Here is a 23,399-nt window from a genome sequence, read left to right on the forward strand (position 1 = left end):
CATACATAGCTGTCACATTCGTGGACAAACACTAGGCTCAGTGTGTTTTGCATGTACAACAAAATTGTCGATGGTTATCTCTGAAGGTCTCGCACCGCTTTCGACGGGAATTTTTGCTCAACCTTGAATCATCGGGGGCATTTACGCGTCTCCTAACCTAAACATGTTAAATTCAATAAAACCTTGATACTATTTTAATAACAGGAATGGCTGGAGGCTTAAAGAACTTTGTTTTCCTTCCATTGAGCTGATATCACGTTTCTCAATTTCAGACGTTTTTTTTCCCCCTTCTCTGTCTTTCTTTAATATCCTCATTCCCTGCAGGAAGACTGGCTGTGCCCTGCGTCTTACGTTCCCAAGCCTAACTCCAACCATATGGTCCTCAGTCTCTCTCCATGCGATCCTGCAGAGAGCAGGGCTTACGCACACTGCCGCTGCTTGTCTTACCATCCAAATTACAACAATTACACATCAATAAAAGACAGATTCTGATGTTCCTGATGGACAGCGAACACAAGATGATCCCCGACCCGAGCAAAAACAAACAGTCCGGCCTGACTGACTGCCATGAAAGCATGAAACGAAGGGGTTTTGCCAAATCAATGGGGGTTTAGTAAAACAACAAAATTGGAGAACTACAAGGGAACAGGGAAGAACAGCAGTGATAAAGATGGAGAGACAGATATATTACCACACTGGACTTTTCCAGGAATGTGCTAAGAAGAGACTTACAGTAGTATATAAAGACAAGAAATTACCTCACTGCTTCCATCCAAAACATCCAGCGTTTTTAACTTCTGATGTGGAACATGATGTCTTGATTTGAGGGTACATATACACTTTTATTATTATTATTTTTTTTAGAAATGAATACTTTTATTCAGTAAGGAAATCAATAATGTTAAATTATGCGGTCTATTTTAAATGGATTTCTATTTACCTTCATACTTATTAAAAACGATCCGTTTCCACAAAAATATGAAACAATGAGAAATTTTTCGTGACCAACGAAGCAGCACATTTGAATGATTTCCAAAGGATCCTGTGACACTGAAGACTGGAGTAATGACTGCTAAATATTCCATCACAGGAATAAATGACAAAATATTACAGAAAAAATAGTTAAATATTTGTTATTTAAAATCATTTACAGTATTATTTACAGTAATTTCGGTCAATGTAATTTCAATAACATTATTGTGAGAAATAATATGAAAAGCACTGCTATACTGAAACTTAATAATCAAGTTATTATTAATAAAGTTAACTTTTAATAGAAAAGAGACTTCGTGGCATGCATAAAAGTCCTTTTACTTCATGAAGAACATGGATCATCCACCAGGAGGCAGAAGATAAAGTAGATCATTAAAACATTTTTCAATAGTTTATTTTTATTGGGTGTCTATTTTTTTTTTATAAACGAATTTCTTAACAGCTAAGATATGGGAATAAGTGCTTATAATTAAAGTGCTAATAATAAATAAAAAAAAAAACAGGTGACTACCAATACTGGACTAATATTACTAAAATAGTATTAAAAACATTTTTATCCCTAATGAAATAGATAAACATACAGTCACTGGGTTTTCCCTAAATGTGTGTACAACTTGTGTGTGCCATTTCACCGGTAAAACTCAGTAAAACTCCTCTAGCTGATATCACTTCTCTCTTCTGTTAATTTGCACATCTGGCCTTGAGGAGTAACTAAAAGCAGTCTGATGATGTTGCTCATCTTGTGGTATCTGGCTCTGGTTACTGATGAAACTTTTTTTCCGTAAGCGATTAGTCATTAGTTCAGGAATACATTTTTCAAGTATTCCTCCCATCTCTGCCTGCCAGTTGATTATGGAGATGCCTGAACACAAAATCACACACACGCATGGCCGGTCATCTCGCGGACTGGGAGGCCACTGTGTGCTAGATGATTGCTTGTGCGTTGGTGTGTGTGAACAAGAGTGTGTTTGATGGAAAGCGGCCCACTGAGAGAGACACCCAGACTCAGCAGATGGTGTGAGAGATGAACCAACAGCACGAAGCATGAGCCAGACATGACAAGAAAAAAAAAGGATTCCCTGAGACACAAATCCCGTCAGATTTCACAGCAGTTGGTATAGAGGGAATTGTAAGTTCAACAAAAACGTCTGCACATAAACGTCCCGTCTCCACCCAAGTATAAACGCTCTTTATAAACATTAACGTGTTCTCAGTGTGGGAGGCAGAGCTTCGCCAAGACCAGTAACTTCCACAAGGCCATGTCTGCGCTCACAAAGACAACTTTGTGGAGCCGGAGCACCGCAAGCTCAAAAATACCAGGCCTTTGTGTCTTTACAGATGGTGAAATTGTGGTGCCATTTTAAACCATTTATTTAATCCCCTAATTTGTATCAGGTGCAATTAGTTCTGTGACATAAATGTATCACAGATGTGAGGCTGAACAGACCGAGAGAGTGTATTTAAAAAGCTACCGTCTGTTAAAACTGGAGGGACAGTACAGGACTTCTCTTTCTCTCTCTTTCACACACACACTTGCCAAATATGAGTCGCTTTCTATGAGGGTGTGAAGGTCAATGTGTGTGTGTGTGTGTGTGTACGTGTCCGATATAGATGAACCGGAAAAACAGAGAGGGGGAGAGGGGAGAGCGAAAATAAAAGAAATAAATGATGTGTTGTGGGGGGGCAGCCAAGCGAGTTTGATACCATATGTGTGCATTTGACCGCACTTTAGAAAAGTTGCTGATTTTGTGCAAAAGGCCATCTGTACCGTTTCCCTGACCTTCAGCGGGGCTGAAACGGACGGTGAGCACTTAAATGTGTGTGTTCCAGTGCTCTTTAGTTCATCTATTCTGTGGTATTCACACACTCTTTTTACATTCTCAACCTTTCAGTTCATTCGGCTTTACTGGGTCTCTGTCTGAAAAGAAGAGCAACTCATTCTAATACAGAGGTTTTAAAACTGATGCCCCAGGTAAAAGTGTTACAAAAAAGAAAGAAATATTATTACTAATACTAATAATAACAAAATCGTACAATAAAATGAATAATTTATTTGTATTATTTTTTTAAATAATTGTGCAAAAAAAAAAAAAAAAAAACTTATAATCATAGTGTTCTAATATATCAGTAATTGTAGGTAGAAAAAATACACTATCAACCAAAAATAAAGAAAATATATTATTTTCCAGATTATATTTTTTAGACACACAAGTAATTATTTTTTTTTTACAGTATAAATGGGTGGTTACGGATAAAAAAATATACAGCTGTCATAATATTTTAGAAATGGGGTAAGGAATATTTCAGACAAAATGTTTCTTTAGTTTTTACCCAAATTACTCCTAATTCTTTGCTAGAATTTTGCATATTATGTCAAAATATATACAGTATTACTGTTGTATATTGTATACTATTGTAAAATATACAAGTACTGGAATTATCAGTAATCGTCTGAAAATAGCATATTGGTGCCTCCTGTGGAAAAAAGTATACTCTTTTTTTTATCGTAGCTGGCTGAAATGATGTTTTCTCATGTGTTTCTTATTCAGTTTATACTATACATAATCAAAAGTGTAATGATAATAATCATTACCATCCATTTTCTTCCCTAACGTGTGAAGGTAATCGCTTCGGAATTTCATGACTGCGGAATTTCAGGATGGAAGGCATAACAAAAGATTATGACTGCAGTTTATGTGCCTCCAACGCAGATTAGAGGACGATGTTTACAGAATGACATCAAGAGGGTCTCGTATCAGCATGGGCTGTGAAACCAGCGCGGCGTGACGGACCATGTAAAGAACTTAATGGAATGTTGGCTCAGTGCTCAGAGGAATGGCACAGAGCATCTCCCTGTTAAAGGAAGGAAGGGTATAAAACATCCCTTGTCAACATTCACAACTTTTTACCAGTTGCACCTGATGGGTTAATTAAAATTTTTTTTTTTTTACCAGCCATAAAAACTTCTTACTAGATATGAAACTCTACTGCATTAAATACATTTCTGGGAGATAATTAATAGTTTTTTTTTCTCTCTTTCTCTTTATTGATGGTCTTTAAGTCACTTGCAGTTTACATACATGCATGTGCATGTCACAATCTTGAAAAGTCTCCAGAAAAAATGCACTGGTCTCAGAAATTTGAAGGTACATCATTTGACACCAAAAGTGTTAAAAATAAATAAATAAAAATAATAATAATTGAAAAAAAAAAAACAACACATGCCATGTTTCTTGCATTATGCCGCCAAAATAATTTTTTTAAATCGAGAAATTTTACATGTCAAAACAAGAAGTTCAGAAGGATTGTGCTTTTCCTGGCACTTTTTGGACCTTGCCCTTCCTCAGAAACCCAGATTAAATCTAGACATGTTCTTTTACACAAGTCATCGTGCGACCAGTTTTCAGATGGAAAAAAATATATATATAGAGAGAGAGAGAGAGAGAGTGGACCAACAGTTAATCATAAACAAGTCAACACTGAGAAAATAGTTTTTATTGAATAAGGCTGGAGTGTGTGGCGCTCTCTCTCCCTGTCCCCTCCCCGCGGGCAGGGAGAAAGACTTGACCCCGTGATTTACTTCCTGCTTTTCTGAAGCCGTTGTTCTCTGTCAGTGCTGCCACACACACACACACCTGAGAGCTCAAGGACAGAACAAGAGGACTTTGCATCCACACACTCCACTTCCTGCCGTCTTTGATTCATGGCTTTCATGGCTGAATGCTTAACGACCTAACAGTGACAAGGCCAACGCCGAAATAGGGCTCTTTTTTATTTTACAGTCATAGGTGAAGTTTTAATTCCAACCGTAGAATATGCTTTGATTAAAAAGCACTTTGTTACTAAATGACCACGTTGTGTTTTCACTCTGTGTCATTGAAGTATTCTCCTTTAAAGGTGCACTTGGTGGAGTGTATTAGCGAGTCCCACTCGGCGGTGGACAGGCGGTGTCACGCTGATGTGGACGAGCTGCCCTACTTTGGAAAACACAGCAAAGGGGAGAGAGGAGCTTCTGAGGCCTGGGGTAACTCAAGCACATCTCTCGCTCTGTCTCTGTTCTTTCTCTTTCGCTGTATGGGTGAAAAAGGGGGCAGTGCCAGCGGGCACACTAGGGTGTCCAGGGGAAGGGGAGGGGGCCCCAGCTGCAGTGCTGCTTGGGAACACTTTCTCGCTGTGAGCTGGAGAGCGCCAGCAAACCGGCATCCCGTGGCCGTTGCCTCTGTGAGAGAGAGGGGCAAGAGGGGCAGACTCACAGGGGGCCCCCTACTGACTCCATACTGCTGGTGAACTAGGGCAGCAGAGGCAGAGACTCTACCCATCATGCCACAAGACAGTCGGTGAACTAGGACAAGGCTAGAAAGAACAGGCCTGCTGAAAAGCCAATGAGGGACTTCTTTTATTTGTTCCCAAGGACCAAATTTAACTTTAATCCACGCTGCCAAAGCAGAGTGAACAGAGAAAGTAACGGTCCGTAACTGCACTTCACATGATATTAGTAAAAGTAAAAAATTGTATTATAACAATGAGATCAGTTCTTCCTTTTAGGGACAAACAGCATATGTATATGATTACTTATATACACATACATATAAAAACCTAAATAGGTATGATGACATGCCTTAATTGTTATAAAACAACAACAGCAACAACGACACTAATAATAATATTAATAATAATAATAATAATAACAATAATTTAATATGAAGTGAAAGTGACATTCAGCCAAGTATGATGGAATTGCATTTAACCCATCCAAAGTGCACACACACAGCAGTGAACACACACCCGGAGCAGTGGGCAGCCATTTATGCTGCGGCGCCCGGGGGCAGTGGCGCCTCCAGAAAATGTTAACAGGGGTGGCCAAATGAGGCCACAGTAAATTTTGGGGGTGGCACATTAAAATAAAGAAAAAAATTAAGGGTTTACAGTATAAACAAAAAGTTATATCTCTGTGAGTTCTAGGATTTTATCGATAACGATAATTACACTATTTTGCTGAGTGTTATTGTGCTGATATCTTATTTTTAATTGTGCTGACACCTGATTTTTTTTTTTTTTTTTTTACCTTTACACCATTGTTTCTAAAAGTGTGCACCATATTTTAGGTCAAATACTTGCATTTGGGCTGTTACCAAGCAAATGCAATCAGTATCAACAAAATTGATCTTTGCAATGTAGATAAAACAGAAGCTGCATCTGAAGTGCCATTTAGATGTTTTTACACACTGTTTAATGCAGCTCCGTGGAACATGGAATACTTTAACCTGCAGTTACAAATGAATAAATAATGTTTTGATATTTTAAAGATAAAACATTGAAAACTGATGTTTGAAATTATTTAAAAAATGAAAACGTTCCATTAAATGTGAAATTAAAACCGCCAATAGGTGGCAGCGAGTCACTGTTAATAAGTGAGTCATTGCGATTGAACCGAATCATTAAAACGGTTGATTCATTCAGGAACGAAACACTTTAATGTTGCTCAGAGACGCAAAACTGTGGCTGCAGCAGGTGCTGCACTTTTTTTTCACTTCTTAAACTATTGTGAATTTACATTCTGCATTTAAATGAATAGGACCCACTGCAAATAATCCTAGGGGTGGCCGCAGGGGTGGCCAGAGTTTATATGCCTTGGGGGCGCCCCTGCCCGGGGGGCAGTTGGGGGTTCGGTGCCTTGCTCAAGGGCACCTAAGTCGAGGAATTGCCGGCCCGAGATTCGAACCCACAACCCTAGGGTTAGGAGTCAAACTCTCTAATAAATAGCATAAAAATAATATTAATATTATTCATGTTATGTGAATTGATTATGGATTCTATTAATGATTTTTGAGTACTTTTGAATTATGTAGGTAATGCAACAGACAGACAGATATAATATTTAATATTTTTATTATTATTTAAAACATTATTATTAGTTATATTTTTAATAAACGATAACGTCAAATAGGAGATACTTAATTTAGTTAATTTTCCCATTCCACTCTGCAAGGTATACACACACACACACACACACACACACGTTTGTTTCTGTGAATTTTGGGGACTTTCCATAGACTTTTATCACTTTTATACTGACCAAACAATATTTTTTTTATCCCCTAACCCAACCCTAACCCTTACAGAAAAGATAGATAAAGATAAATCTATAAAAATAGACAGACAGACAGAAATAATAAGATGCCAAAACCAATTTTACAATGTGGGTAAGTGTTAATTTTGGATACCATCAATTTCTCTACATAATCAATTCATGTAAAACGACTGGTGCAGTTTCATTTTTGCGGTTATAGCAATTAATGTAAAATTAGGTTAATGTACCCATTCATTGGACAGATTCATTAAAACATTTATTAAATCAATTTCAGAGATACTTCACACTTTTATAAAAGACTGAATCAATTGACCGATTACAATGCTAGCAAGTAGAGTGTGTAATTAACCTTTCATTTTTGGATGAGCTAATTAAGGGACATTGTGCTATACATACATGCATGTGCATGACTCTTTCTCAACCTTCTTGAATTGTTTTTCTTAATTACGTATTTATTGATTTTTAGGATTTCCGCCTGTCTCATACACCTGCACACAACGTAATCAACAACCGTCAGAGCCATCGTTTCAGCAGCTTGACTGGTCAGACTCTCAAAGGGCTCTACTCAAACGCTCTTGGATGGATTTAAGGGTGCTGCAGCGGATTGATCGCCATTTTCCAAAGGCCTAAACATGTGGTCTAATGTTAAGTCAGAGTGCCAAAAGAAAAAAAGGGGGAATGAAAGAGGAGAGAAACAGAAAAATGAAATTGCTTTCTCCCAGACTCCTAGGAAATGCTTTAGTCTTCGGAATGACACAGGCAGGTGCACCATTATCTGAACGCAAAATAGAAAATCTCTTTTAACAGGAATATGCCAGGTTAAGCTCTATGGACATCTGTGGCTTGCTGTTGATTACCACAGAAAATAATTCCCACTCTATTCTCTATCTGAAAAAGAAAAAAAAAACAGTCTACGTGTTTACAGAAATACACTAACAAAGGATGTCAATGGGGAAATCATACAGTAGTGGAATATACATTACAAATATACAATTATCTCAGTTTAAATAGCATATCAAATCTTGAACAAATAGAAATATTCATATTCACATGCATGATATAATACAATCACTTACACATCTGTAAATGATAATGAATCCAAAATTTCCTAAATCATTCTGATCGTCCTAAAATATTTAATCAGCAGTTCTTTGCATACTTCTGAATTATGCAGTAGTAAATAAAACCTCCAAAAGAGGCAAATAAATTAATTTAAATTTTTTTCAAGTGATTTGTGCTTTTTCAAAAATACAATCTACTTTTCAAACTCACAGATGTTCCATGTACAGTACTTCCATTTTATGTATGTTCCTGTAAACAAATGTTTGCAGTTTTTACAAAATGATGTATTTTCATTTTCTCAAGGAAAATCAACCTATGCATGACTAACTTCATATTAAAGGGATACTCCACCTCAAAATGAACATTCTGTCATTAATTATTTACCCCCATGTCTTTCCAAACCTGTAAAAGCTTCGTTCGTCTTCGGAACACAATTTAAGATATTTTGGATGAAAACCGGGAGGCCTGTGGCTGTCCCATTGACTCCCAAGTAAGTTACACTGTCAAGGTCCAGAAAAGTATGAAAGATGTCGTCAGAATTGTCCATCTGCCATCAGTGGTTGAACCGTAACGTTACGAACCGACGAGAATTGTTTTTGTACGCAAAGAAAAATTTATTCAACAATTCGTCTCCTCAGCCGTGACACAAGGATAGGTTTTCTATGTGTATTTACGCTTTTATTTGAACGAAAACAGCACATCCATGCAGAACGGCTGACACAGAAGAGCGAACCCATTTTGTGTTAAGTAGATATTCTCCAAAATGGCGCCACAGAGATGTGGAGAGATACAGAGGAGACGAACTGTTGAATAAAGTCATTATTTTTGTTTTCTTTGCATATAAAAAGTATTATCGTGTAACGTGCCGTTTGGAACGACATGGGGGTAAGTGATTAATGACAAAAATTTAATTTTGGGGTGGAGTAACCCTTTAAACTAGAATAGAAGAAAGTAATTATTAAATCCCATCTTGTTAACGCATCAGTCTACACATATCCATCTACCTAAATCGCACCACCAGGTGCTACTATATCAGAAAGAGAGCAGGTTTTAGCAGGTTTTCAAGTTTTATGAATTCTTATCAGCATCAAAAGTAAGATTTCCCAGCTGAGACGAGCCCAATCCTATTTCCAACACAACACAACTCTCAAACCGAGAGCAGCGGCTATCTCGTCTATATAATTGACTCCATCTCATTCAGCAGTATGTCTAAGCCCTTCCACAGAGCCGTGGGGCTTTAGTCGTCCTCTCATCTGTCCTACCTGTGTCACTATTTAATCCTCTCATTCCTTATGGCCACACACAGCAGCTCTTTTAATTAGTGACCCAATTAAACCTTTTGCTGGTGTCAGCTCCCCTTTCTTCATTAAGAGCCAGATAGATAAGATGTCTCAAGCTGGAGTTCTAGGCTTCACTTAGAGATGTGTGTGGGCAGCCACACAGGAAAAGCAGATTTATCAGATTAAATCACACACACTCACACACACACAGAGGCTCATGCTGAGTCAGAGTGCAGGCTCAATTTCTGTGGAATACTACTCAATTTCTGTCTTCGTAGGGCTGTCACAATACCAGAAATGTATCAATCAAGCACACTTGGAATCAGTCAAAAATGTTGAGCTAATGAACACAACCATCTAGTTAAAAAAGTTAAAAAGTCATGTATAACACATGGCGTATAACTATAAAAATGATCAATGAAAGCAATATTATAATAGCATGATAATATAGTAATTTATACATTTTCATTTTAAGTAATCATTCAGAATGATTGAATGTTGATTGGATGGTCTTTAAAATTTTTTTTTTTTTTTTGCCTACTTTTATGGAGAGTATCGAGTTGAAATGCTTAGAGAGCAATTTAAGGTTTGTAATGTTTTTTTTTTATAAAACTGGTTTCATATATATATATATATATATATATATATATACATACATACATACATACATGCATACATAGACACAGAAATTTTTCTAACAACAGTATCAAGAACAAGCAAACAATCTAAAAGCAAAGTATGAAAGTATGCAAATATTAAAATAAAAATACTAATAAATTGAAGAAAATGTATATTGATATTTTTGACCGATTTTAGGGCATGATTATTAACACACTAACTTTTGATGTGCTCTGGTTTTGGCTGATAAGAAGGCATACAATAAAATGTATCACAAAATAGTTTTTTGTTACTTTGCTTTATTTTAGTTTTGTCTAATTAGTAATTAATACCACCGTTTCATTTGCCACATTTAGTCAAGTCACATCTGGAACATTTAGTCAAGAAAAAGGAGCTGTGTGGCATTCGTAACCAGTCCAGCAGTGGACAAACGAGCTGCCTTGCCAGGAACTGCTGCCTCTGCACTTTCCACTCAGAGCTTGTGTTTCCCCGAACATGTTTTCTTTGATAGAGCGATAGACTATATATACAAGGGAGGGTTACAGTGGATGGACTCCAGATCACTGGTGCTAATCAATGTAATTAGCAGAGTCTGAAGCTGGTGGCAAATCACTTTCATTTGTGACAATTGATTCTGACCTTTTTGTAATTATGACTATCAATTGGGAGTCAAAAGGGAAAAGAGACTCTTCCATTCCCACTTTCCATCGGTCATGCTGTGTGAGCCACATGGAGGCCTTAAAAAATTAGCAATTAAAAAAAAATGCTGGCACATCAATTTGATCACAGTGCCAACTTTTCTGGGCAGAAGGAGTGTAAATTTCATTTAGCATATGTTCCTGGGGCACTGCTTCAACAAACAGGTGGTGGCAGAGATGCAAGGTGGGATTGTGCAGTTCAGAACAGGTAGGAATCCTCTCTCTTCCTGTTATCATAAAAGCTCGTGGGGAAAGCCAGAGAACTGGCTTGTTTTTAATCTGTCTTTCATTGCATTCCCTCCAAAACTAATTTTAAGGAGAGCAGACAGCACACGAAAGGTAATAATGAGTCAGAGGATTTTTTAAAGATTTTTACTTGCACAGCCAAAATGTTCACTGGCTGCACCATAAATTACATAACTTAAAAAAAATAATAATAAAAATATATATATATATATATATATATATATATATATATATACATTATTACATATACATATACATTATTATGAGAAAATGACCATGGAAGTATTGTCTAAAATGTAAATTACTCAAAATTAACTCTATGTTTAATACACCGTTATGTAATACACTTATTAGACAGCTTCTCAAACAAGCATAAAAACCATATGCAAATTACATCAGAAGAAAAAGTGTACAACCATGACAGACAGTTACCGATGAAATGAAACCGATTCTCTCACCAAAACTAAACCACAAGTGAACTTCTCAGTCTGCAGGTCTTTAATTGCACGGTAGAGCCCCCTGTCAGGCCTTCAGGCAGATGAGGGACCATGCAAATCACTTCACCTCTCACCTGAACCTCTTGCTAACAAGACGCATGTGGCCAGTCAACTTCTTCTGTGATGGCTACACATGGTCATCTTCATTAATACCAGCAAAATGCACCACTCTGAGGTCATCCTTTATTATGCATTTCTCCAATAGCACGCTGCAAAATAATGGTCTGCCGTATTTCAAGAAACCACTGCGGCAAACCCTCTCTAATACAACACCCAAAATGAGCACTGGACCTCCAGCGTTCCCGTTTACACACGCTGTGCTGAAATATTATACTTTGCCATGATCGATCAAAGGTACATTGCTGATTCAAGAGTATAAAAAGGCATATACTGATGGCTAACAGCATAACCCCTTGGTATAAGTAGGACCATCTGTCACTGGTCACCAAACATAGGCACGGGACTAGAGAGCGCCAGGAGCCTTTCTGCTAATGCTGCACTTTCCACAGTGAGCCCGGCCAAAGCTGTGACAGACACTTCAGTCAAAACATTCTCCCTGAAGCACTCTCATCCATGCAAAGAGAAGAACATCTCATTAGAAGGCAGGAACTAAGAGCGAGAGTGGTATTAACGGCGTGTGTGTCATTAAACATTACAGCCTTTCTGGCTAATGCCTGCAGATGAAGCACTGCCTGGCTCTTTACAGGAGACCGAAGTACTGTGATGCTACCGCAAATGCTCTGTCCATTCAGGTAAGAAGGGAGTATGTAAATGAGCGGCGGAGGGAACTTCAGTGGCTTCACTTGTGGAATGCAGACTACAGGGGTCTTTGTTTATGGGTAATAACAAATGCGCTGTGCAATTTGTATGTTTATGGCAGCACATAATGCAGGCAATTTGACTGAAAGGGTTGTCAAAACATGCTGTAATAATCAAAGCTTTGATATTTGCTGTTTAGGACCGGATTATGGCTGATGAGTGTACTGGAAAACAATGTGTGAACCAAATGAGTTATCGCCAAATGAAAGTTCAGTGGCCACTTTAGAACATGTTAAAAATACTTTAGTGAAGATAATACGAAAAACAAAAGGGAAATAAAATATTTTTTATGTGAGTCAGGGATTCAATGCACCTCTCAACACAAGCGTTGTGCGCTGCTTTGACCTCGAAATGAAAGACATTGTACCAAAAAGCTGTTTTGGTACAGGCAAAAAAAAAAGAAAAAAAAAAAGAATGCAACAAAGTATTTCTCAATTAACTGTAATTTATAGATTATTGTAAAATTAACAGATGTAAAGAAAAATGTAATATTAATAAAATAAATGTTAACTATTTAATTTTTTAAAAAGTATTAAATTAAATTTAAATTTATAATTAGTGTAAATGTTATTCCATTAAATGTATCTGCTAACATCGTTTTTTTTTTTTTTTTTGGTAGACCTTAGTTTGATAAAAATGATTAGTTTGCTCTAAATTATTTGTTTTATAAAGTTGAATAGTGTTTACAAATCATAAAAAGCCTTTACTTCAGAACATCAAAAATGTCTAGTTTGGCATCAAATCTTACCTTACATCATATCTATCTGAAAGAACAAAATAATAATTTCACATTGAATAACACTGGTTATGGCCGTGGGATGTCAATCATTAAGATCAGAGCAGTTTGCAGTATTGGAGGTGACTATGACCTTCATGACAGACGTCCAGTCCCTTTATCCTTAGCGGCAGTGATGGCACAGGAAGGACAGGAAGTTTTCAAGGTTACGTTATTCCTTGAAGGCTCCGCAATCACATTTCCAACCACTGAGTGTAAGCTCTAAACCCTTTTCACACTTCAGTTCCGCTAAATCAAGCATGACAAATAAAAACAGATATATAAACATGGTACCTCTGTCAGGACGAAGTCAATAGAGAAAATGGCAGGAGTGTGTGTATGTGTGTGTTTGGTTAAGCAGTGACATATTTAACCTCTGGACGAAATTGGCGAGAAAGATGACAGCGGCGTGGAGTTTAATAAAGCAAGTCTGAATCTCGTCATTAAGTTAATGCATTAGATATGATCACACCGTAACCCTCCCCCTCTTTCAATTTCCAGGTTCTCAGCCAAGAGGAAATCACATTCATAATTATCACCACATTAACCTCTAACCGCCCTAATCACACCCTTCATTTGAATTTATTTAGACGTGGATTTTCTTACGATGCCTTTAGAGTCACACACGGCTGCACACATCACATAACAAAAAGAACCTAAATACCCATACAAAATGTAAAAGTACACAGTATATATACTGTGCATATGTACCAGTCTTAAATATTCTGGTTTGTTTGAATGAATCAAACAACATTTTAAAGAAATCCACTCATGATGCATAAGAATTTTAGCAACAAGGGATGTCAAAAGTACTAGTATTAGCATTAATCAAACATAACTCTTCATTAAAGTAATTAAAAAATTGAATTATCTAAATTATTTGTCGTTTATCATTTAATACATCGTTATCTTGTATTAATGTATTTCTGTGGTCTTTATTACAGACCATTTACTCAAATTAATACTGAAAACACAAATTATACTTATTAGCATATTAAACACATTACATTTAAACGAATATTTTTCTTTAATAATAATGGGAAACACTTCAGTTTAGGGACCAATTCTCACCATTAACCATCTGCGTAGTGGCTTGTACTCTATATTACTAGCATATTAGATAGGAAGTGATAGTTTATTGAGGCAAAAGTCTTGATTGATGGTTAATTAATAGTTCAATAGTATATTAGTTACTATTGTGTTGGTTTCAATATTGTTGATGAAATGAAACTGGTGTAAATAAAACACGACTACAATGCGACAATTAGAGTAAAATACATTAAAATACATTTTAATGAAGGCAAAATCGAAATACTAATCGACAAGAATGTCTGGGCAAAGTAAGAAGTGTGCAAATGTGAGTTTTAGTCTTTCTTATTGAGCCCTGCTAACATAATACGCTGGTGCCACTAAACGGCAGCCATTCTCACCAGCCTGCCCGCATGTCTGTGAGAAAACAGAAAGAGGCCTGACTGTTTTTCCAAACTGCCTGTTTAATTAGAATGTGCACAATGAAACCGAAAATGAGGCATTAATTGATTCCCACCTAGCTGGTAATGACTCGTTTCCCTGTGTATTGTGCTGCTGTTTGGATCCTCCTAATGATGTGTGTGTGGTAATTAGGAAGTGATGGGAAGCCAAACACAAACACACACCCAGCCTCTCAATCTCTGCTGGCCGCCCTCTCCCACTCGCGTCTTTCTGCACTCTCTCCATCTCTCATTTGACACATAGTGCCCCAAAACAGCTGCAGCATTGAGATGCTAAATTAAAATGGATTTCTAAATGCAGAGGGTAAACATGTGAGAGGGCCGGGCTAAATCTGGAGATGTTTATTACCTCAGAATGATAAAGATTGTAATTATCAGCCCCTTGATGCAGGCAGACATGTTTGGATGCACCTGTTACAGAAAGCCCATGTAGAAGAGTAAAAATACTTAAATTTGCAGTTAAATATACTTAAGAGAGTCAAATAATGGGGGCTACAATTACTCGATACTATAAACCAATTGAGTCATGTATTTTCACAGTTAAGGTCAGTAATGATTTTGTGCTGAAACACAGTTAAGATGTATCCCTTATTTCTCTCAGACCCTTAGAATTAAACATGACTATATAAATGTCTGTTTTGTATGTGAAATGAAATACAACACCTCACTGCATGTACCTGCTTCCAATTTAGTTTTTGAATGAAAAAGGAAATGCTGTCATCATTTGCTCACCCTCATGCCATTTCAAACATGTCTGACATTTTATTTTCCAGAACACAAAACAAGATACTTCGAAGAACTGTTTTTGTCCACAAAATGAAAGTCAAAACAACATTGGACCCCACTGGCTTTTATTGTATGTACAAACAACATTGACACTATTTTCAATTGTTTTCCACAGATGAAAGAAGGTCAGGTTTGGAAAGACTCAAGGGTGAGCTAATTTTTTGGTTGAACTATTATTTTATCAAACTGCTAAGATCAGACTGAACGGATCTTGGAAAAAAGAAACAGCGTCTCTGTACAGCAGTAACTTCGAACACATTCATCTGTCTGATTACGGAAAACTGCAGAGGAACAAAACAAGCAATTTCGCAGCTTAGTCTGAAGAAATTGTGAGCTCTAAAATCTATGGTATGTTTTCATAGTACAGCCAGTTCTTTCATCCCAAAAGATCAAGGCAAGAAATTTGATTCCTCAAGATATGACTACTAAAACTAATGGGATTCAACTTCTTAAAAGTTTTAGAAAAATGATCCAGGGCACATTTGGAAGGTGAAGTATAAGAATAACTTTAATAATACAAGAGAGTCCTGACAATTTTGGTCCCATATTGCTCATAAATGATAGGTTTCACTTCTATCGTTTTTGAGTCGACTCATTTAAAGTAGTCTCTGGAAAGCAGAGAGGACTTATGGTTTTAAACGTTTTAAAAGTCCTTAGGCTTCTCAAGAGGAGCGTGAGATGGATCACTCTTGACGGGATAATGGCTTTTAATGGCATCATCTGACATTAGGACCCAGCTGTGAATGTATGCAGACAGGTTTCACTGCTCTGAGTGTGACAATTACAAGCTTTAAGACTTTATGAATACAACTAATCAAAGTGAGTGAGGGATGTTGTGTGTTACGAGATGAGGGCCTGTATATTTATGCAAGCGTGTGTATGTGTGTGTGTGTGTGTGTGGCATGCCTGATAAGGGCAGCCAGTAATGACATGGCGTTCCCGAGAGCATGGCAGGCTTCATAACACAATATGCCGTTCGTATTTGCCCTGATTTGCATCTAAATTGCTTTAATTATAAGTAAAAGTCAACTTTCGTCTCTGTGACAGAAGCAGGCTGAATCGATTGGTAGGCGTGAATAATGGCAAAAGTCAAAGCGCGACTCCCTATCATAACATCACCACCGTATTAATCAGGATTGCCGACATGTTTCCTTTCCCCGCTCCCGGAAGACACGCAACTTCAGTGGTATGAAATGAGAACGTCTCTCAGAATAGTTCATTAAGGAAACATCGTTTTCCTTTCCTCCATATTCATATCCTACTGAAATGAACAGCAAATGAGCAGCGAGATTCATTACAGCTAGCGAAGTCCGTGATTTTTAAACACACTTTCTTTGTACAACACTTATGACTATGCAATTCTGCTCTGTTTAATCATGAAGTTTAAGGGAGGTGCTGAAAACTTTTGAGATGAGAGAGAGAAAAGTGAAAAAAAGACCAAGGCTTGGACAACAACTAAATAATTCAGCTTTAAGTTGGAGGTGACATCCAGCCATCACTGTCCAAAACTTTTAACTGTAACCCGGCACTAGTTCCCGTTGTTGTCGTCACAAGGTCAGAGAGAAGTAATGGTGGCTAAACACTATTCTTCACACAGCCACAGACTTCAAGCCTGGCCAGTTTAAAGGACAGCGATGACATTTTTCAACTACAGCTCTGTTTGTCACAGCAGTGACGTGCTGCCGGACACTAGCGTATCTCATCTTGATGTTTTGGTCGATACGGAGTCATTTGAGTCAGTGTCAAGTGTCTCACAAAGTGAAAATGGCTTTTTTTTGACTGCGGGACAAGTTCTAAAAGCTTTAAAAGTCCACAGACAACAATTTCAATGAAAAGAAAAGAGAGAGAAATACATATACAAACAGGACCACACATACAGACTCAGAATGAACTAAGGGGTTCTCTTTCAGTTCAATAATTAGATCCAAATGCCTACAAAACTTTATGCCAAAATGTGTCACAGTAACTTCCAAGTCGTGCATCTATTTGGAGAAATATGAGGGTTAAAGTACAGGTTTTGGCAAAGCTACTTCAGAGGTGTAAGTGAAGCAATTTCTAAAACAGTGACAACAAATAAATATATATATATATATATATATATATATATATATATATATATATATATATATATATATATAATATATACATATTTAAAAATGTTGTTGTCACTGTTTTTGAAATTGCTATATATATATATATATTTCATTTGACAGTACAGACCAAAAGTTTGGACACACCTTCTCATTCAAAGAGTTTTCTTTATTTTCATGACTATGAAAATTGCAGAGTCACACTGAAGGCATCAAGGGCTATTTGACCAAGAAGGAGAGTGATGGGGTGCTGCGCCAGATGACCTGGCCTCCACAGTCACCGGACCTGAACCCAATCGAGATGGTTTAGGGGCAAGCTGGACCGCAGACAGAAGGCAAAAGGGCCAACAAGTGCTAAGCATCTCTCGGGGAACTCCTTCAAGACTGTTGGAAGACCATTTCAGGTGACATGATATATATATATATATGTTTTGTTGTCACTTGTTTTTGAAATTGCTATATATATATACACACACACACACATATATACACATATATATACATACACACATATATATATATATATATATATATATATATATATATATATATATATATCGATATATTGATATAATCGAATATATCGATATAATCGAATATATCGATTATAACTATATATAACTTTTTTCTTTTTTTTTGCGCAATCTAGTGATTCCTGCTGTTTGATTCTTGGTGGATTGGTTGCTCCGCCTAAAACTTACTCCAATCTGCAGGCCATTGGGTCCACCTGTCTCTTTGGTTTAGGCGCTCCTTTAAAAGTTGGGGGACTTGGGCTTAGGAAATTGTTTGTGTTTCATTACACACTGATGATACTGACGTTTATGGAAATATATATTTTTGGTTGTTTTTGTTTCATTATAGAGAGCTAATTTTGTGATTTATAAAGTCCTTTGAGACAAAATTTGGTTAATTGTGCATCTCATTTTGTTGATTCGCTTTGAGCCATAGGTTGTAACACACACACACACACACACACACAGAGAGATGGCAATGAATTCACTTTCAATGAAGTTAGAGGTTGGTAAGTTTTTTTTATTTTGTGTTTTGAAAGGAATTAATACTTTTATTCAGCAAGGATGCAATAATTTTCATTGTTGCAAATAAATGCTATACTTTTGAATTTTTCAGAGAAAAATCAGAGACAAGAAGGCAGAATCATGACAGAACCCCTCCCCTAAGGAGCGGCTTCCAGACGCTCCCTAAGGGAACACTAAACACGTGACATGACAGACTGAGACCAGGACACAAACCAACAAAACATGACAAATAGCAATAAAGGCAGACACGAAAACACGACAACAGGGTTGGGATTAAACAACAAAAATAACAAACACGGGAGGGGGGGTGGGGGTACAACAAAGTTCATAGGGGGCAGTCCAGGGTGAACAGGTGGACTGGGGGTCTTGGGTGGACAGGACGATGGCTGATGGCGAGGGGTCCGGGCAGACTTCGATGGGGACACATGAGGAACAGTCTGGGGTGATGTGGTGACAGGGGTGACCGGGGAAATGCACAGGGGTACAGAGGGCGAAGAAACAGGAAGCCCGACCGGGGAAACAGCAGGGGACACAACAGGACACATGACTGGGGGTGTAGCAGGCGGCCGAGGAGCGGAGAGAGGAATGGAGCTCACAGAATCTGACTCAGAACCCACGCTCCACATCTCCGCCTTGGAAACAGCGCTGTCAGTAGCGTTGTCTGTAGCAGTCTCTGGAACAGCGCTCATGGCAGCTGACTGGGGTTCGGCGCTCACGGCAGCTGACTGGGGTTCGGCGCTCACGGCAGCTGACTGGGGTATGACGCTCACGGCAGCCGACTGGGGTACGGCGCTCACGATAGCGGGCTCTGGGACAGCACCTGGGACAGCGCTTGCAGTAGCGGGCTCTGGGACAGCGCTTTGGACAGCGCTTGCAGTAGCGGGCTCTGGGACCGGCAGAGATGAAGGGTGAGAGGCTCCCTTTCTCCTCCTCTTCCTCTTAGGTCGCGGTGTGGTAGTCATAGCCGGACTTGTGACCGGTTGGAGAAGCTCAGCGGGATCTGTGACTTGCGTTGGATGGGCAGTCTCAGACAGCGCTGACTCAGCCGAGGATGACTCCGACGAAGAATCCCACGAAGTCCGTCTCCCTCGTTTACCATGAAGATTAACAGGCGTGGGAGGTGCCTCAGGACTCGAGGAGGGATGTGCCTGATCCCCCAGTGTTGCAACGGCCAGGAGACGACCCTCTGGGATCACTGGCAGCTTGGCCGAAGGTGGGGACCTCGAGGGGGAGACCTGCGGCTCCTCCTGGGAGATACTCTCCCATAGTTGGGCATAGTTCCGCAGGATCCACTCACCCTCGGACGAGTAAGGGAGGGTGACCCTCTTCTTGTCAGTAGGGGATGACAGCCAGCACTGCTTGCGGAACTCCAGTTGTCGCTGGAGTTCGGAGGACCCCCTGTCTGCTGAGTTCCTTCTTGTTCGGTTCATTCTGTCAGGATGGGTGGTGGAGGGATGAACTCAAATGCAGACAGTAGTCACAGCAACACAGTTTATTATACAAAAAACAGGAAAACAAAACCCACGGGGGGCAAAACAAGGGCTAGACAGACGAAGGAAGACAAAAGTAGACTAACACTGCACTTAACTAGACTATGACTAAAACACGATCAAACAATTACTTAGACAAGACTTGACAAAATCACAACTGGTAGCAACAGTAGACAATCTTTAAACAACGTGACAATATTTAAACAATGAACCGACAAAGGGACAGAGAAACACACGAGGTTATAAAGGGAGGCTACTAATGAACACAACAGGTCGAACAGGTAAATCAATGAAGACAAAACTAGGGTAACAAGGGGGGCGGGGCAAGGGAACGAGACAACGCAAGCACATGGCCCAAACAAATGGCCATGTGCTTGCACATAAAACATGGGCCTGTCATGATCCTGCCACAAGACTAGAGAAAAATCAGAGACAAGAAGGCAGAATCATGACAATCACTAAAATTACACGTCTAACAGTAAAGACTCTCTAGAAAAGTATATGGACATTTTTGCTGTGAGAGAAATGAAAAGAAAATAGCCAAACTGCACTTCAAAAAAATGCTCAAAGCTGTTTTTCAATTAGCCTCTTAAGGGAAATCTTCTTCTCCAACTGATTAATATATTTCATTTGATGTCATAGTATGGCATAATAATTATGATTTTTTCTTTTTAAAAGATGAATGGAAAGTCTGTGACAAGATAACTGAAGAATTCATGAAAGGTATACTACTAATTAATGCATGAAATGAAAATCGTAGAACTATCATTCTTCATGCAAACAAGACACCTTTATTTATTCAAATAAAAGCTTATTTTAATGTGTGAGCTTACAGCTCTATTAGTACTAATCATTTATTAATTTAATTGAAAACCACATCAAAATGCAAACCATTTGCCGTTAACTTCATGCGGTTCCAAATGATAGTTCATTTCAGTTAAGCTGTAATTGAATGTGCTAATCAGGACCATTATTTCCTCTTATCATGTTTAAGAACAGCTCATTCTGCCTTTTTCAACACTACTTGTTATGTGAAGGACTACTGTTAATGAACCCTGGGTCGGTTTCCACTTTCCAGTTCAATCACCTACTGACAACAATCCTTGATAGACTGATGTAACCACCAAACCAGCAACAATATCAAGACCACTTTCATGCAGCAGCTGTGGTCTCTCTAAAAAAGAAAATATCAATAGCAATTCCACCAATAGTGTTTTTCATTTCACATTTACTCAGGAAATAAACATCTGTTTGATGGTCCAATAACAGTGAAGATCACCGAGAGTAAATAATAGATGAAGACATGTGGAAAAGAAAAGAGGGGAAAGAGAATTTGACCTTTGAAAACCGCTTCCCTTTATGTCGTTAATTTGTTTTGACTGAGTATCTCTTCTCTCCGTCAGCGGTGGAGCTGGCACAGGCTGGGTGCAAATGTGTATCTCCATTCCACTTCCAGGTAAGCACACACAACTTTCTACTTTGATTCATTGTCATCATAGACAATGCTTTCATTAACCCGCGTGGCACTTATAAAGAATGACAGCACTTATAGGTGGAGAAAGACTGAGATAAGAACATGGGGGAAGGAAGGTGTTCTGGTGAAATTAAAAGCTTTCTTAACTGTTGTAAATGTTATTACCACCAGCCTCCTTGAAAGCCAACCAGGAGTCTTTCATTTAGGCTCCAATAAATAAAATCGAACCAACATTTTGAATTCAGATTTATTTACATGCATTTCCATTGGTGGAGCATAAATAGACAAGCAACTGTGTCTGAAATATTAGAAAGTTTCTCAATATTAACTTCTTGTTTATTGAACTGTAGTATAAAAGCAGTATCACATTCGTAATTGTGCCGTTGATGACACTGGTGACTGATTGCATCTAAAAGTTTTAGTTTGTTTTAAATCGTTATTTGTTGTTTCCTAACCCCGAGTCATACACACACATATCATGTCTGTAATACTTTTAGCAATTGTTTTACTAACAGAACTATCTGCTTGGTCCTTTTCTGTGTTCTTAACTCACTCTATATGGAATAATGCGCAGCTCATTGATTCTAACAACAGGACATAACCCATTCAGAGGGCTTTCTTTGAAGCCGTAATGATGGCAGAGCCCACAAAAGCCATGCAACAAAATTATCTATTAGGGTGGTGATTACCTATAATGCGTCTGGGATGAGGAGGTTTTCAGTTCGCTTAAGAGGTAAATGGAGACGGCAGGCGATGAGAAGCATAATCTAAATGACTCACAGGGGTTTATGTTGAGCTTTGGGTGGCAAACAAACAAACACACACACACACACATGCTTGTATATAACATCTTTATGAGTAACCAATGGAATAAAACAACCTCAAACTCGAATTTAAACCACAAGAAATCACAAAATGAGTCTCTGGATTTATGTACTGACTTCAAAGGCCTGTGGGAGAGTGAAAGTAAAAACAGGCTCATGCAAGAACCTGTCAAGTGTCAGTAGTTTCTAAGTGTACGTTAAGAATCCCCTTCAACCAGGACAAGAGATTCCTCAGGTAACTAAGACATTCTTCAAGGGCTCTAGAAATGTTCAGACTTCTTAAACATTTTCATACTTTTTAAATAAATAGCCACCTTGCTCAGGTATCTGAGAAGCTTTAGAGAGTGCCAAAGCAGAATTTGTTGAAAAACCACATTTTAAACTAAATTTTTGAGTTACACTATTTCTGTGGCTGAACTTTGTGTTGATTTAAAGTTTAATCGATAATAAATCAGAGCCATTCAATTGCACAAACAAAACTTCATTATGATGTGTTTAGGTCTGCGTCAGTTGTCACGTGTGCAATCATGGACATGGACAACATGGACGCAGATGCTGACTACTTGTATTTATACTAACGAAAGTCTATGCTGATGATCTGCTCCGCAGACGTGATCCATACATGCATAATAGATCGACTCAAACAATAAACAAACATGTGAACGAACAATTGCCCAGAGTTATTGCACACCTGGCTGTCTTTATATTGGTTTTATCGACGGAAAGTATAAAAGTGTCATTGCATTTTAATGCTTTTGTTAGCCTATCCAATTGAACCCACTAAATGCGGCGCTGCTACGTTGTTCATTCAATTTATTGCGGAAAACGAGAGCATTAGTGTAGAGATATATAGAAGTGACTTACTCTTTGTGATTGGTTTTCGGTCTTTTGTATTTAACTACATTCATGGTGTGTTTTTTTCTAATTGTTAAAACAACTTTATTCATTATATATGGTTTATAAACATTATTTTAAACATTATGCACTTTTTTTTCAAAGATACTCGTGTTATTTTATTACGCTTTGAAGAAATGTGCATAATATTTTGCACAATGTGCCCTCTTGAAGTCTCAGGAGAGAAGCCAAAAGATTTTTTCCCCCTAACTGAAATTATGCCTTTTAGATTTGA

The 23,399-nt window shown here is 38.1% G+C and overlaps 1 protein-coding gene across 3 annotated transcripts in view; it reads right to left on the minus strand.

Moving 5' to 3' along the window:
- Positions 1-23,399, minus strand: part of macrod2 (mono-ADP ribosylhydrolase 2) — a 539,507-nt gene that overhangs the window by 82,793 nt on the left and 433,315 nt on the right. The window lies entirely within an intron of this gene.

Source organism: Carassius carassius, chromosome 14, assembly GCF_963082965.1.
Source record: "Carassius carassius chromosome 14, fCarCar2.1, whole genome shotgun sequence".
Lineage (NCBI taxonomy): Eukaryota > Metazoa > Chordata > Actinopteri > Cypriniformes > Cyprinidae > Carassius > Carassius carassius.